The 14,603-nt window shown below is 47.5% G+C and overlaps 1 protein-coding gene across 1 annotated transcript in view; it reads right to left on the reverse strand.

Moving 5' to 3' along the window:
* LOC130348372 (uncharacterized) overlaps window positions 1-14,603 on the reverse strand; it is a 70,561-nt gene that overhangs the window by 5,860 nt on the left and 50,098 nt on the right. The gene's annotated exons all lie outside the window — the stretch shown is intronic.

Consider the following 14,603-nt stretch of genomic DNA (forward strand, 5'->3'; position numbering starts at 1 on the left):
ACACACACACAAATAAAAAAAAAACATACAACACAGAGAGACACACACACAAACTCACACACAGTCAGAGAGACACACACTCACACACAGTCAGAGAGACACACACTCACACAGACACACACACAGAGTCACACAGTCACACACACACAGTCACACAAACACAGAGTCGCACAAACACACACAGAGTCACACAGTCACACACACTCAGAGAGTCACACATACACAGAGTCACACAGTCACATACACACGGTCTCACACACACAAACATAGATAGAGACAGACAGAGAGTCAGACACACACACACTCACCCATCCAGCGCAGCGTTCCTTCTCACCGGGCGCCCTGCGAGTGACGTAACTGACGTCCTCCTATGCGGCCATGCGGTGTGACGTAAGGCCGGCGCAGACGTGGGAGCGGAGGCCGGTCACAGTGCTGGTGAAGGTGAGGGGGGGGTGTGATGACGGACGGGCGCACAGTGCAGGTGAAAGGGGGGGTTGCTGACGGACGGGCGCACCGCACACACAGCGCAGGTGAAGGCGGGGGGGGGGGGGTGCTGACGGACGGGAGGCTGGTTGGGCAAAGATGGGGGGTGTCGGTGTAGCTGAGGAGGGGGGGCTGGGTGCTGCGGAGGGTCTTGGTGTCACCCCCTTAGGTTGGTGTCACCCGGTACGGGCCACACCCCCTGCACCCGGGTCGCAACGCCACTGTTGCCAGGCAGAAAGTGCCCTAAAACATTGCAGCTTGAACCCTAGTTGGTGGCGGATAAGTCACGCAAGTTATCCAGCATTCAGAGTTCAAATACAGCAGCGTGTGGACCATTTTTAGGCCAAGGCAGGTCATCTGATCAGGCCTTGTTCAGTCAAATGTATCACCTAGTGTCAGTCCCTTCGGGATCCATCCCTCATTCATCTTAAGAAAGGTGAGGTAATCCAGACTTTTTTGACCAAGGTGACAATACCTCCTGCTGCACTGAAGGTCCTTTCTGACAGGACACTTGAAGCGGGACAGGCCAGAAGTTTGAGCGCAAATTGGGATAGCTCAGGCCGCAGGTCAAGCCAGCAAAACCAGTAGTCAAGGGGTTCATCACTCCTCAGAGTGTCGATATCTGCGGTTAAGGCCAGGTAGTCTGCTACCTGTCGGTCAAGTCGTTCTCTGATGGTGGACCCCGAAGGGCTTTGGCAATGTGTAGGACTTAAAAAGCTCTGCATGTCCTCCATCAACAGCATGTCTGTACAGCCGGCGTGTTCGTGGGAGGAGGATTACTTTCACCTCTTCCCCTGTTAGATGCCTGTTGTGCTGTGACATGACCCTTATATGCTGTGAACAGCATACTTCTTAATTTATTTTGGACCTGCTGAATCCTTTCCGCCTTGCTGTAATCCGGTAACATGTCAGGCACTTTATGTTTATACCGGGGGACTAGTAGCGTGGACACCCAGTACAGGTCGTTCTCCTTCATACTTTTTATACAAGGGTCCTTCAACAGGCACGACAGCATGAAAGACCCCATATGCACAAGGACGGATGCCGAGCTACTCATGTCCCGTTCCTCGTCCTCAGAGATGTCAGGGAAGGTATAATCTTCTTCCCCCCAGCCACGTACAACACCACAGTAACCAGATAGGTGACAAGGAACACCCTGGGATGCCTGCTGTGGTTGGTCTTCCTCCTCCTCTTCAAAGCCACATTCCTCCTCTGACTCCTCTTCCTCACAATCCTCTTCCAGCGTTGCCGCAGGTCCAGCAAGCGATGCTGATAAGTCTGTTTCTGGTGGTGATGGTGTCCACAACTCTTTCTCTTCATGTGCATCTACTGCCTGATACAGCACTCTTTGCAGGGCACGCTCCAGGAAGAAAACAAATGGTATGATGTCGCTGATGGTGCCTTCGGTGCAACTGACCAGGTTTGTCACCTCCTCAAAAGGACGCATGAGCCTACAGGCATTGCGCATGAGCCTCCAGTAACGTGGCAAAACAATTCCCAGATGTCCTAGCACCCCGGTCATAAAAATATTTGTTGATGGCTTTTTCTTGTTGGAGCAGGCGGTCGAACATTAGGAGTGTTGAATTCCAATGTGTCGGGCTGTCGCAAATCAAGCACCTCACTGGCATGTTGTTTTGCCGCTGGATACCTAACAAGTGCACCATGGCCGTGTAGGAACGCCTGAAATGGCCACACATCTTCCTGGACTGCTTCAGGGCATCCTGTAAGACTAGGTACTTGAGCACAAAGCGTTGTACAATCAGATTACACACATGTGCCATGCACGGCACATGTGTCAACTTGCCCAACCTCAATGCCGCCAACAAATTTGTTCCATTGTCACAAACCACCTTGCCGATCTCCAGTTGGTGCGGAGTCAGCCACTGGTCCACCCGTGCTCTGGGTTTACAGGAGCGCTGGTGCGGTGTGACTCTCTGCTTTGAGGCAAGTCAATCCCAAAATGGCGTGACACTGCCGTATCCGGGATGTGGAATAGCACCTGGGGAGCTGGGGGGTTGCCGGTGATGTGGAGCAAGATGCAGCAGTGGAAGAGGACTCGGACGAGGATGTTATGGAAGAGGATGGAGTAGGAGGAGTAGAGGAGGTGGCAGCAGGCCTGCCTGCAAGTCGTGGCGGTGTCACCAACTCCTCTGCAGAGCCATGCATCCCATGCTTGGCAGCTGTCACCAGGTTTACCCAATGAGCAGTGTAGGTGATATACCTGCCCTGACCATGCTTTGCAGACCAGGTATCAATGGTCAGATGGACCCTTACCCCTACACTGTGTGCCAGACATGCCATAATTTCCTTTTGCACAATGGAGTAAAGGTTGGGGATTGCCTTTTGTGCAAAAAAAATTTGTCCGGGTACCTTCCACTGCAGTGTCCCAATGGCTACAAATTTTTTAAAGGCCTCAGACTCCACCAGCTTGTATGGTAAAAGCTGGCGGGCTAGCAGTTCCGATAAGCCAGCTGTCAGATGCCGGGCTAGAGAGTGACTTTGAGACATTGTCTTCTTGCGCTCAAACATCTCCTGTGGGCAGATGAGCAGGAACTGCTCAAGGCGAGAGAAGGAGAGGCGGATGGTTGAGAGGGGGCAAGGAGGGCAGCAGTGGTTGACCTGGCTGAAGATGCTGGACCAGGAGGAGGATGGCGGCTTTGACTTTGTGTGCTGCTTGTACTGACGTGTTGATCCCATAGGCGTTTGTGATGTGACATCATGTGCCTTTGCAAAACAGTTGTGCCTAGGTGGGTGTTGGACTTCCCACGACTCAGTTACTTCTGGCACAGGTTGCAAATGGCCTCGTTGTTGTGAGAGGCAGACACACACAAAAAATGCCACACTGCTAAGCTCTGCGATGACGGCATTCTGGTGGTGGCAACAGCATGCGTTGATTGGTGTCCCGTCTGGCTGACCCCGGGTGCCGATGCATGCTGTCTGACTGTGCCACTAGCTCCTTGCGACGACCTCCCCCTGCTTCCAACTCGTCTCCTCCTCCTCTCTGTCTCCCCATCTAAACTTTCCCCCTCTTCTTCTCTTCTAGCTGGCACCCACGTGGCATCCATGGACACATCATCAACATCCCTCTCTTCACATCCCTTGCCGCCAGATCCACGTCCACTTGTGGGACTGTGCGGAAGAACCAGAGAGATCTCCCTCTAAATTTTGTTAAGATGCCTATTCCCAAGGGTGAGTCCCGTGCCCTCACCCATGATAACCTGTTGCTGGTCAGGTATAAGGATAAGAGGGGTGTCCTTATACTCACCACTATTCATGGGAATGGCAGCACCCCTGTCCCTGTGGGAGGTACCGTGGGACCGGTCCTCAAGCCCGATTGTATTCTGGAGTACAATCGGTATATGGGGGGAGTTGATCTCTCAGATCAAGTCCTCAAGCCATATAACGCCATGCGGAAAACACGGGCATGCTACAAAAAAGTTGCGGTCTACTTGGTACAGGTTGCCATGTACAACGCTTTTGTACTATCCCAGTACGCTGGCAACACAGGGACATTCCTCCAGTACCAAGAAGAAGTCCTAAGGTTCCTGATCTTCGCTGACCGGGAAAGAGCAGGCCGGACTTCCCAAGGGTCTGGAGTTATAGGCGCCAGAAAAAATGCAGAGACGGAAGGACACCACCTATCAGTGCAACACTTGCCCCGATAATCCGGGCCTCTGCATAGGCTGCTTCAGGGAGTATCACACTTTCATGGAGTACTAATTTTTCCCTTTTCATTTCAATTTTCCATAATTTGAACAATGTACCAAGTCCAGAGTACATTCAAAATTGTTAACCCCATAAATCACTAAATTGCAAAAAAAAATCTGGAAAAAAAACCTGATAAGACCTCTGGGGGTGTTTTTTCAGAAATGGGTCATAGGTCACTGACTCACTATCATCGGGGACTTTTTATGTTGCCTTAATTGCGCAGCGCTCTCTCTCCACCTGAGCGGGTGCGCATTTTAGGCAACTGGTTAGGGACGGCCACACACATCACATTCCCAGAATGATGATTCAGAGCATAGGGTTTGGGGAGGGCATAGTTTTTTTTAGTTTTGGCTATGCTCTGGGTCATCATTCTGGGAACATATGCTGTTTTATTATTTTATGATTTATAGTTTTCTGGCCCACTGTACCCCATATTACGGGCCTCTGTACCCCATTTGTCTACCCCAGTTACGGCCCGTTGTCCCCCATAGCGTTCCCCTATTTTAGGGCTCAGTGCTCCCCCCATTAACGCTCCTTGAGGAGGGGTCCCACATCCTGGCTGCTATAATAAGCTCAAGGCCTCTGACTGACCTCCCACTCCAAGACCTGGTGTGCACCCACGGAGCGAAAATCATCAAAAATCAAGGTACCGTATATACTCGAGTATAAGCCGAGTTTTTCAGCACGATTTTTCGTGCTGAAAACACCCCCCTCGGCTTATACTCGAGTGAACTCCCCCACCCGCAGTGGTCTTCAACCTGCGGACTTCCAGAGGTTTTGAAACCTCCGGAGGTCCGCAGGTTGAAGACCACTGCGGCCTTCAACATCATCCAGCCCCCTCTCACCCCCTTTAGTTCTGAGTACTCACCTCCGCTCGGCGCTGGTCCGGTCCTGCAGGGCTGTCCGGTGAGGAGGTGGTCCGGGCTGCTATCTTCACCGGGGAGGCCTCTTCTAAGCGCTTCGGGCCCGGCCTCAGAATAGTCACGTTGCCTTGACAACGACGCAGATGCGTCGTTGTCTAGGCAACGGCTCTATTCCGGGCCGGAAGCGCGGAGAAGAGGCGCCCCCGGTGAAGATAGCAGCCCGGACCACCTCCTCACCGGACCACCTCCTTACCGGACAGCCCTGCAGGACCGGACCAGCGCCGAGCGGAGGTGAGTACTCAGAACTAAATGGGGTGAGAGGGGGCTGGATGATGTTGAAGGCCGCAGTGGTCTTCAACCTGCGGACCTCCGGAGGTTTCAAAACTACAACTCCCAGCAAGCCCGGACAGCCGATGGCTGCCCGGGCTTGCTGGGAGTTGTAGTTTTGAAACCTCTGGAGGTCCGCATGTTGAAGGCCGCAGTGGTCTTCAACCTGCGGACCTCCGGAGGTTTCAAAACTACAACTCCCAGCAAGCCCGGACAGCCGATGGCTGCCCGGGCTTGCTGGGAGTTGTAGTTTTGAAACCTCTGGAGGTCCGCAGGTTGAAGACCACTGAGGGCGAATGATGAGAAGAGGATGATGAAGGGGGGGGGGGTGTGGGGATGATGAAGGGGGGTGGGGATGATGAAGGGGGGGGGGGTGTGGGATGATTACAAGGGGATGATGAAGGGGGGATGTGTGGGATGATAAGGGGATGATGAAGGGGGGATGTGTGGGATGATGACAAGGGGATGATGAAGGGGGGATGTGTGGGATGATGACAAGGGGATGATGAAGGGGGGGATGTGTGGGATGATGACAAGGGGATGATGAAGGGGGGATGTGTGGGATGATGACAAGGGGATGATGAAGGGGGGATGTGTGGGATGATAAGGGGATGTGTGGGATGATGACAAGGGGATGATGAAGGGGGGATGTGTGGGATGATAAGGGGATGTGTGGGATGATGACAAGGGGATGATGAAGGGGGGATGTGTGGGATGATGACAAGGGGATGATGAGGATGTTAATGACAGGTCTGGATGATGACAGGGGGGGATGAGGTATTTCCCACCCTAGGCTTATACTCGAGTCAATAACTTTTCCTGGGATTTTGGGTTGAAATTAGGGGTCTCGGCTTATACTCGGGTCTGCTTATACTCGAGTATATACGGTATGTCCTTACTCCAAAAAAATGTATTTACAAATTTGGGGGGGGGGTCTTTTCTGCTATTAACCCTTGTAAAAATGTAACATTTTGGAAAAAAAAAAAAACATTTTAGTGAAAAAAAATATATATTTTTTTACATATGCAAAAGTCGTGAAACCCCTATGGGGTATTAAGGCTTACTTTACCCCTTGTTACGTTCCTCAAGGGGTCTAGTTTCCAAAATAGTATGCCATGTGTTTTTTTTTTTTTGCTGTTCTGGCACCATAGGCGCTTCCCAAATGTGACATGTCCCCCCCATTTCAGCAAAGTTTGCAAATGTGACTCTTTCTCTTCTGAGCATCGTAGCACCCCTGCAGTTCACTTCAGGTCCACTTATGGGGTACCTCCATTCTCATAAGAAATTGGGTTACAAATTTTGGGGGGTCTTTTCTGCTATTAACCCTTGCAAAAATGTGAAATTTGGGGGGAAACACACATTTTAGTGAAAAAAACACAAACATTTTTTACATATGCAAAAGTCGTGAAACCCCTGTGGGGTATTAAGGCTCACTTAATACCTTGTTACGTTCCTCAAGGGGTCTAGTTTCCAAAATGGTATGCCATGTGGGTTTTTCTTGCTGTCCTGGCACCATAGGGGCTTCCTAAATGCGATATGCCCCCCGAGCACAATTTGCTCTCAAAAAGCCAAAAATTACTCCTTCTCTTCTGAGCATTATAGTTCGCCCATAGTGCACTTCAGGTCCACTTATGGGGTACCTCCATACTCGGATAGAAAACCTTTACATTGCACAGATCTGGGATTGCACAGATCCCTCAACATACAATGGTTTCAACAAACGATTGTTCATTTGGAACGGATTAATATTGTATGTTGAGGGATACCTGTATAATAAACTAAAACTTACATAAATTGGGTATCTTTGTAACTGTATGGACCTGCAGAATAAGGATAAGGTGTATTTTTTTACCGAAAAGTGCACTGCGTAGAAGCAGAAGCCAAAAATGGCATTGTTTTTTCAATTTTTTTTTAACACATGACCTGCATATTGACCTATGGGCTTCTTGCTCAGCCCCCATTTATAAGAGGGTCAGCCATTACAATCACTCTCTACCAGCCCAAGATCTCTGAGCTCTTCTACCATCACTCTAGCTGTGGAAAAGTGGAGACCAGATGTCTCAGTGCTAGTGTCCAGCTACCTGGAAGGCCTCAAATCTACAGTCACTTCAAGTAAGTCAAGTCTGTGTCTGCTGCCACTACCTACAGTCTAGTCAAGCCTAAAGTCAAGAATCTACAGTCTGTTACAAGTATAATTAGTCCCAGCAAGCTGCTGGGTCCTTCCGTGTTTCTGGCCAACTCTCTGGGATTCTGGCCGAGCTGTAGAGACTATAACAACTGTCTGACCTCAGTAAAGCCTCCGTTAAACCATAACCCGGTCGTGCACTAGCCATTGGGATAGTGGAGATATCATTTGGGTGGTTCCTGATACACCCCCAACCCCTCCCCCCCCCCCCCCCCCCCGCAAAAGAGGGGAAAAAAAACACTCTGGCGTAACAAACATTAGGGGTTAATAACACCTTGCCCCTGAGGTTAATACCATCCACCTACACCGCTACACCCCGTGGTCCCGCCATTCATTGTGGTTCACCACACTACCACTAGAGTGGTTACTATGCTTCCTGGCTGACCAAAACATCAGCCAGGAACCATAGGAACTGAGAAGTGGTATGTGGTCATCATCTGCAGAACCACTTCTTTATTGTGGGCATCTTGCTAATTACTTTAATGTCCATCTGTTGTCTGTTCCATTTGCACAACAGCATGTTAAATTCATTGTCAATCAGTCAGTGGCATACCAAGGGGGGGGGGGGGGGGGGGCGGCCCCGGGTGCCACTCACAGGTGGATGCCAGGGGCGGACTGACTGGCCGGTCCGATTGGATGTCGTCCAAGGACCCGACCGGGTTAAGGGCCCACCACCGCTGCCGCTGCTGAGGATCCGGGACACTCCCCAGATCCCCAGAAGACATCGCTGCCTTCTCCGGTATGTGTGATACACAGCTGCAGCTTACACAGAGGAGACATGACCTCCGTCCCCACGCAGCACGCAGTACAGGCACTGATGACGTCACTCATCGGCACCTGTACTGTGTAGGGGAGAAGACGTGGGCCCCTTCTGCTGAGGAGAACCATGCGTGGGACATCAGGTGAGCATACATATATATTTTGTTTAACTCTGCATATACCTATACGGAAGAGGGGGAGGGGGGTAACTCTGCATATACCTGTGTGAAAGAGGGGGGGGGGATGTAACTCTGCATATACTTATGGGAAAGAGGGGGGGGTGTTTCTCTGCCTATACCTATGGGAAAGAGAGGGGGGTGTAACTCTGCCTATACCTATGGGAAAGAGGTGGGTAACTCTGCCTATACCAATGGGGAAAGTGGGGAGGAGGGGGTAACTCTTCCTATTCCTATGGGGAAAGGGGGGTAACCCTGCCTATAACTATGGGGAAAGGGGAGGAAGGAGGGGTATTTCTGCCTATACCTATGGGGAAAAGGGGAGGGTAACTCTGCCTATACCTATGGGGAAGAGGGGGGTAATTCTGCCTATACCAATGGGGAAGAGGGGTGATAACTCTGCCTATACCTATGGGGAAAGGGGGGGGGGGGTAATGCTGCCTGTACCTATGGGGAAAGGGGGTGGGGGGACTCTGCTGCATATACCTAAGAAGAAATGTGGGTGAACTCTGTTTCAATAATTATTGGGGAGAGGTTTTAACTCTGCTGCCTATACTGATGGGGAAGGGGGGGTTAAGTCTGCTGTCTATACCTACAGGGAAAGGGGGGGGGGGTAACTCTGCTATCTATACCTACAGGGAAAGGGGGGTTAACTCTGCTGCCTATACCTACAGGTAAAGGGGGAAGCGGGGGGAGTACCTAACTTTATACCTGGATGCCTGACTACTTACCTACATACCAGGCTATCTAACTACCTACATAACCAGCTACCTAACTATGTACATTCCTGGCCTACATGGCTGCCTAACTACCATGCTAGCCCCCTACCTACCTGGCTTGTCACCTAACTATAAATCTGGCTTCCTGATCTACCTACCTAGTTTCCTATTTACCCAGCTACCTACCTGTCCTTTTACTTTGAAGGACACCAAGGAGGGCATTATTACAGTTTGTGGGCCTATAGATGGAAAGATTGTGTAGAGGAGGGCACTGAAACAATGCCCTCCTCTACACAGAGTCTGAGTCTGACATGTTTGTCCTGCAGATGTTAAGAAATTCCCATGGCGGTCTTATCCAGACCGAGAAGATGTTGCAGAACTACAACCCCCAGCATGCCTAGAAAGTCTCAGCATACTGGGGGTTGTAGTTTTGCAACATCTGGAAGGGCACAGTTTGGAGATCACTAAACAGTGGTGTCCAAACTGTAGCACTCCAGATGTCAATTCAAAGCATGCCAAGACTGTCCAGGCATGCTGGGAGTTGTACTTTGGCAACATCTGGCCCTTCAGTTGTTGCCGAACTACAGCTCCCAGCATGCCTGGGCAGTCTTGGCATGCTTTGAAGTTTTGCAACATCTGGAGGACTACAGTTTGGAGACCACTACACAGTTGTCTCTAAACTGTTCTCCTTCAGTTGTGGCATAACTATAACTCCCAACATGTCCTTCAGCTGTCTGGGCATGCTGGGAGTTGTGGTATTGCAACAACTGGAGACACACTAGTTGGGAAACATTGTATTTTTCCTAACTCAGTATTTCCCAACCTGTGTGCCTCCTTCTGTTGCAAAACTATAACTCCCAGCATGCACTGACAGACCATGCATGCTGGAAGTTGTAGTTTTGCCACAGCTGGAGGCACACGGGTTGGGAAACACTGAGTTAGGAAACATACAGTGGTGTGGAAACACTGCGGTATTCTGTTACTCAACTCAGTGTTTCCCAGTCCCAACCAGTGTGCCTCCAGCTGTTGCATATCTACAACTCCCAGCATGCACGGTCTGTCAGTGCATGCTGGGAGTTGTAGTCCCCCACCAACCCCCTCCCCAACATTAATGTACAGGGTACATTCACACGGGCGGGGGTTTACAGCATGTTTCCCGCTAAAAGTTTGAGAGAAACACACTGTAAACCTCCGCTCGTGTGAATGTACCCTAAAAACACTACACTTCACTAACCCAAAATAAAGAGTAAAACATTACATATACACTACACCCTTACACTGTGCCCCCCCAAAAAAAAAATATATATAAAAAAAACGTCTTGTACGTCAGATTTTAGAAAACGGAGCCTACAGCTGTTGCAAAATAAAAACTCCCAGCATTGCCCGACAGCCATTGACTGTCCAGGAATGTTGGGAGCTTTGCAACAGCTGGAGACAACCTGTTTGGGGAAAACTGACATACAGTATTTTTAGTAGAGGAAACAAGTGTAATGCTTGCATCCAGGTCCACCTCTATGAAAATCCCTAATTTAGGCCTCAAATGCACATGGCGCTCTCTCACTTCGGAGCCCTGACGAATTTCAAGGCAACAGTTTAGGGCCACATATGGGGTATTTCTGTACTCAGGAGAAATTGCGCTACAAATTTTTGGTGGCTTTTTCTCATTTTACCCCTTATGAAAATGTAAAGTTGGGGTCTACACCAGCATGTTAATGTAATTTTTTTTTGTATAACTCTTTATTTAAAGAATATTGTATTTTAATACAGAAGAAAAATACGACATATGTACAGTGAGCATGAGCACTTTACAATATATAAAGTGAAATTTGCAACCTTATATATAAAGGAGAAACACTGTAGAGATGAAGTAGGAGGAGAGAAAGGGAAAGAAAGTAAAATGAAAAGAGAAATAATGATGAAATAAAAAATTTAAATAAAAAATAAAAGAAAGACTATAAAATAAAGAGAGAATCTCGCATGGCCATGGCGCATCAGTGGTTATTCAGAGAATCATCATAATCCTCCCAAAGCCTTCATATCTTCTGAAAGAAGTGTAATTATTATTATTTTTTTTTCTACACCAACATGCTGGTGTTGCCATATACTTTTCATTTATATAAGAGGTAAAGGGAAAAAAAGACCCCCAAAATTTGTAACACACTTTCTTCCAAGTACGGAAATACCCCATATGTGGGCATAAAATGCTTTGCGGGCGCACAACAAGGCTCAGGAGTGAGGGCGCACTATGTGCATTTGAGGCCTAAACTGGTGATTTGCACAGGGGTGGCTGCTGATTACAGTGATTCTGAAATAAACGCAAACAAATAAACACCCACATGTGACCCCATTTCGGAAACTTCCCCACTCATGGAACGTAACAAGGGGTTTGGTGAGCATTTACACCCCACAGGTGTCTGACAGATTTTTGGAACAGTGGTCCGTGAAAATGAAGAATGTAATTTTTCATTTGGACAGCCCACTGTTACAAAGATCTGTCAAACGCCAGTGGGGTGTAAATGCTCACTGTACCCCTTTTTTATGTTCCTTGAGGGGTTAAGTTTCCCAAATGGTGTGTCATGTGGGGTGTTTTTCGCTGTTCAGGCACCATGGGGTCTTCCTAAATAGGACATGCCCCCCAAAAACCATTTCAGCAAAATTTGCTTTCCATAAGCCCAATGCTGCTCCTTCCCTTCTGAGCCCTCTAGTGCACCCGCAGATCACTTTACATCCACATATAATATATTTCCTTACTCGAGAGTAGTGGAGTTTCAAATTTTGGAGGACATTTTCACCTATTACCCCTTGTGAAAATAAAAAAATTGGGGTAATATCAGCATTTTAGGGAAAAAAAAAATATTTTTTCATTTTCACGTCCAACTTTATTGAAAATTCGTCAAACACCTGTGGGGTGTTAAGGCTCACTGTACCCCTTGTTACGTTCCTTGAGGGTTGTAGTTTCCAAAATAGTATGCCATGTGGGGTGTTTTTTTTTTTTTTTTTTTGCTGTTCTGTCAACATGGGGGCTTCCTAAATGCAACATGCCCCCCAAAAACTATTACAGCAAAATTGCGCTACAAATTTTTGGTGGCTTTTTCTTCTTTTACCCCTTATGAAAATGTAAAGTTAGGGTCTACACCAGCATGTTAGTGTAATTGTTTTTTTTTTTTTTTTACACCAACATGCTGGTGTTGCCCCATACATTTCATTTTCATAAGAGGTAAATGGAAAAAAGACCCCCAAAATTTGTAACACACTTTCTCCCAAGTACGGAACTACCCCATATGTGGGCGTAAAATGCTCTGCGGGCGCACAACAAGGCTCAGGAGTGAGAGCGCACTATGTGCATTTGAAGCCTAAACTGGTGATTTGCACAGGGGTGGCTGCTGGTTACAGCGGTTCTGAAATAAATGCAAACAAAAACAACCACATGTGACCCTATTTCGGAAACTTCCCCACTCATGGAACTTAACAAGGGGTTTTAGTGAGCATTTACACCCCACAGGTGTCTGACAGATTTTTGGAACAGTGGTCCGTGAAAATGAAGAATGTAATTTTTCATTTGGACAACCCACTGTTACAAAGATCTGTCAAACGCCAGTGTGGTGTAAATGCTCACTGTACCCCTTTTTTATGTTCCTTGAGGGGTGTAGTTTCCAAAATAGTATGCCATGTGGGGTGTTTTTTGCTGCTCTGGCACCATGGGGTTTTCCTAAATGTGACATGCCCCCTAAAAACCATTTCAGCAAAATTTGCTCTTTAATATCCCATTGTCGTTCCTTCTCTTCTGAGCCCTCTAGTTCACCCACAGAGCACTTTACATCCACATATGAGGTATTTTCTTGCTCGAGAAAAATTGGGTTACAAATTTTGGGGGATTTTTTCTCCTTTTACCCCCTTGTAAAAAATAAAAATAAAAAAATAAATATGGGTCTACAAGAATATGTTAGTGTAAAAAATGCAGACTTTGATTTTTCTCCTCCACTTTGCTGCTATTCTTGTGAAACACCTTGTTAAAGTAGAATATGTCACGTAAAACCAATCTCGGAATCAGAATGAAAGGTAAAAGCATCTCAGAGTTATTAATGCTTAAAGTGACAGTGGTTTGAATTGCAAAAAATGCTCTGGTCCTTAGAGTCAAAATGGGCTCGGTCCCCAAGGGGTTGAGGGGGTGTAATTGGGGGGAAGGAGGGGGTGTAATTAGAGGGGGGGTGCCAAACAAATGGTCCGCCCTGGGTTCCAAATGCTCTAGGTATGCCCCTGCAATCAGTGTTGCTTCCTGAGTGGACAGTGGGATTTCACAGAAGTGTCATTGATTTGGAGTTACATTGTGTTATTTGAGTGTTCCCTTTATGTTTTTGAGCTGTGTAGTTCTTTGCTTTTGGGATGAAATGAACATAAGAGAACTGATGAAGCAGATTGCCTCACACTATTGTGCCTAACACATGAGATTCCACTTATATCCCTCCAAGTAAACAGGTACCAGCCCATTAATCTAACAGATTTGAAAAACTGGAAGCGCCTGGAAATGTTTTAGATCTAAAAGTTATAACACAAATATCATCCGGTCTGGATGAAGCCTCAGAAGCATTTACTGCATTCACAATGAGGACTGAATCCATCAGCCTCATCTCCTGTCCTCTGGGGACCTCTAGTGGTGGTTTGTAGTATAGTTTCCATCTGTCTTCACGTAAACTCACTGCCAATCTTCATATCCTATTAACCCCTGCAGTGACCTTTCAGGTGTTTTGTCTTTGATCAGTTCACTTTGTTGTTACATCGGTAATTATTCTATTTAGAAACATTATAATTGAGGCTTTGAAGCGCTAATATTAATCATCTGAACAGAATAGAAAAAATATATAGTTTCCCACCAAGGATTAAACCGAGATCTCTCTAGTGTTGCTCGCGAATATTCGCAATACGAATTTTATTCGCGAATATCGCATATTCACTGATATAGCGCTATATATTCGTAATTACGAATATTCGTTTTTTTTTGGTTTTTGTTTCACAGTACACATCACAGTGATCATCCCTCTCTGCTTCCAGCTTGTGTGGTGTAAATAAGGCTCTAATACTACTGTGTGAGACTGGTATGCGAATTTTCGCATATGCAAATTTGCGCATATACGAATTTTGTATGTGCTAATTTTCGCATATGTTATTTTTGCATATGCGAAAATAAAACGAGAATATTACGACTATACGAATATTCGCGAATATATGACGAATATTCGTCCATATATTCGCGAATTCCAATATGGCCTATGCCGCTCAACACTAGATCTCTCCTGTATCGACGGGATCCCGGTCGGCGGCTGTAACCATCAGTCTGTGCACACGGTTGGTTCCCTGTGTTATTTCATACATTTTATCCTACAGC

This window comes from Hyla sarda, unplaced genomic scaffold (genome assembly GCF_029499605.1).
Source record: "Hyla sarda isolate aHylSar1 unplaced genomic scaffold, aHylSar1.hap1 scaffold_88, whole genome shotgun sequence".
Classification (NCBI taxonomy): Eukaryota; Metazoa; Chordata; class Amphibia; order Anura; family Hylidae; genus Hyla; species Hyla sarda.